This window comes from Littorina saxatilis, linkage group LG10, assembly GCF_037325665.1.
Source record: "Littorina saxatilis isolate snail1 linkage group LG10, US_GU_Lsax_2.0, whole genome shotgun sequence".
Classification (NCBI taxonomy): domain Eukaryota; kingdom Metazoa; phylum Mollusca; class Gastropoda; order Littorinimorpha; family Littorinidae; genus Littorina; species Littorina saxatilis.
The window spans coordinates 20875374-20878865 of NC_090254.1; positions in this window are offsets into that span (position 1 = coordinate 20875374).

Sequence of the window (3492 nt, forward strand, 5' to 3'; positions counted from 1 at the left end):
AATCCCCGAAATTTTTTTGTCATTTTTTTGATAAATGTCTTTGATGACGTCATATCCGGCTTTTCGTGAAAGTTGAGGCGGCACTGTCACGCCCTCATTTTTCAACCAAATTGAATGAAATTTTGGTCAAGTAATCTTCGACGAAGCCCGGACTTCGGTATTGCATTTCAGCTTGGTGGCTTAAAAATTAATTAATGACTTTGGTCATTAAAAATCTGAAAATTGTAAAAAAAAATAAAAATTTATAAAACGATCCAAATTTACGTTCATCTTATTCTCCATCATTTTCTGATTCCAAAAACATATAAATATGTTATATTTGGATTAAAAACAAGCTCTGAAAATTAAATATATAAAAATTATTATCAAAAATTAAATTATCGAAATCAATTTAAAAACACTTTCATCTTATTCCTTGTCGGTTCCTGATTCCAAAAACATATAGATATGATATGTTTGGATTAAAAACACGCTCAGAAAGTTAAAACAAAGAGAGGTACAGAAAAGCGTGCTATCCTTCTTAGCGCAACTACTACCCCGCTCTTCTTGTCAATTTCACTGCCTTTGCCATGAGCGGTGGACTGACGATGCTACGAGTATACGGTCTTGCTGAAAAATGGCATTGCGTTCAGTTTCATTCTGTGAGTTCGACAGCTACTTGACTAAATATTGTATTTTCGCCTTACGCGACTTGTTGTTGTTGTCGGGATCCACTACCAGTAACTCTTCCTTATCTTCTCCAGTGTTTTCAGCCGCGATTATCTCCCTTCCTCCGTGTGGCGTCAATACATATTCCCGTTACTACGTTACTATTTTTAGAAGGTCACTGCACGTTACTATTTTTAGAAGGTCTCCAGTGTTTTGCGCGTTTATCTCCTTTCCTTCGTGCGCCGGCGAAGCCGGCGTACACCCGGCAAAGCCGGGTCCCAGGCGCAGCCTGGTATTCGGCTCTACTTCTTCCCGGCGAAGCCGGTACCCGGCGAAGCGGGTAATCATCTAGTCTATAAATATATAGAGATAGATGACAGTGTATTTTTCGCGTGGCTATAAATTGATTCGACCTTTGCACTTTTACAGTGAGGACAACTTACGGGTGCAAGGAAAGCGTTCTGGACAGTGCAGTGACATTCTAAAAATAGTAACGTAGTAACGGGAATATGGATTGACGCCACACGAAGGAAGGGAGATAAACGCAAAACACTGAAGAAGATAAGGAAGAGTTAGTGGGAATGGATCTGGGAAGATGAACAGAAAAACCAAAATCGGTTCAGCGCTGCGCGCTGAGAGCACGTGTTGAAAATTCTCATTGACCAGGTTGTGTCCGGGGTCTACCTGAATATGCCCACCAAATTTGAAGCAGATCCATCGAGAACTTTGGCCGTGCATCGCGAACACACACACACACACACACACACACACACACACACACACACACACACACACACACACACACACACACACACACGGACACACAGACACAAGTCGTATATATATATATATATAAAAATAGATATTGGTCAAAGTGAGCGGATCATGAAAAATGCGAACTCCAGCGAACTGAAGCTACGGTCACACGGCAGCGATTCAATCGTAGGATTTGTTTCATAAGAGGCGATCGCCCGACTGACTCGCAAGCTGAAACCCGTCATACGGCAAATGCACTGCGCGCGATCAGACGATTTTTCAGAAGCGGGTTCTGCTAATGTTCAAACATCGCTCTCCCCCTTTTTTTTTTAAATACCTTTTTAAGCATTAGGCCTTCACGAGAAAGTAATTACGCCGACAGTTGCAGCTGATGGTTCCCGACCGTAGTACACGCCTAAAATATGTCTCCTTTTCATGTGAGTAAGAAGCTGTTCTTCCGAACAGTTTTGAATCGACGAAGAGACGCTGTTCGCTGTTACCGCCATTTTTTCAATTCACGGCGTGAAGGCCGCAACGGCGTGGTCTGATTGGTCCTCACCTGAGTTGACTTGCAGGAATAGTGCAAGTTCTATCGCTCGAAGCAACGAGAGAATGCTTGCGAGTGACTCAGCCCGCAGCTCGATCTATAACCCTATTCCACAGAGACCACGAATCCCATGAATCGCCACGAATTGATACATTTTAGGATTCGAAGTTGAATCGTAATCTGTTCGTGAAGTTTTTAACTGATTCGTATATATTCGTAGTAAGTTCTTGAAATTCTTGAGCAATCGGGAATTCGTGGCAAAAGTTTTGAGCTGTTCAAAATGTTGGCCACGAACTCCCGATTCCGAAAAATCGTAGTTAATTCGTAACAAATTCGTTGTGCATTCAGCCATTCTTAGACATCGTAACTGAATCGTAATCGATTCGTAGGAATTCGTAGGTACTCCTAGGTATTCCTAACTCATTGGTGAATTCGTGGCTTGACCACGAATCGGTTACGAATCTGTCACGAATCCCACGAATACACGCCGAAGTGAAAATAACACGAATTGTCAAGAATAGTCACGAATTCATGTTTATTCGTACCTGATTCGAAATGCATTTGGCGTATTCTTAACTGATTCGTAACTGATTCCTAACGATCGTGCAGTATTCGTAATAGATTCTTGTAAATCGTAGTGACTTCTTGACACTATTCGTGCGATTCGAGCCGAATCCCACGAATATTCGTAACACTATCGTACCTGTATCGTAACTGAATCGTACAGCGTCACGAATTGGACCAAAACATTTACAAAATTCCACGAATCCTTGCGAATCTTAAAATGTATCAATTCGTGGCGATTCGTGGGATTTGTGGTCTGTGTGGAATAGGGCCATAACGCGACAATCGGTCGGTGTGATGGGGCAAATCGTTGTGTGTTACGGGACTTTGAGACCGGTATTTTTAATATCCACTTACACGAGGCGTGTAACCTTTTTATATTTAGTCAAGTTTTGACTAAATATTTTAACATCGAGGGGGAATCGAAACGAGGGTCGTGGTGTATGTGCGTGTGTCTGTGTGTGTGTGTGTGTAGAGCGATTCAGACTAAACTACTGGACCGATCTTTATGAAATTTGACATGAGAGTTCCTGGGTATGAAATCCACGAAATTTTTTTATATCTTTTTGATAAATGTCTTTGATGACGTCATATCCGGCTTTTTGTGAAAGTTGAGGCGGCACTGTCACGCCCTCATTTTTCAACCAAATTGGTTGAAATTTTGGTCAAGTAATCTTCGACGAAGCCCGGACTTCGGTATTGCATTTCAGCTTGGTGGCTTAAAAATTAATTAATGACTTTGGTCATTAAAAATCTGAAAATTGTAAAAAAAAATAAAAATTTATAAAACGATCCAAATTTACGTTTATTTTATTCTCCATCATTTGCTGATTTCAAAAACATATAAATATGTTATATTCGGATTAAAAACAAGCTCTGAAAATTAAATATATAAAAATTATTATCAAAATTAAATTGTCCAAATCAATTTAAAAACACTTTCATCTTATTCCTTGTTGGTTCCTGATTCCAAAAAC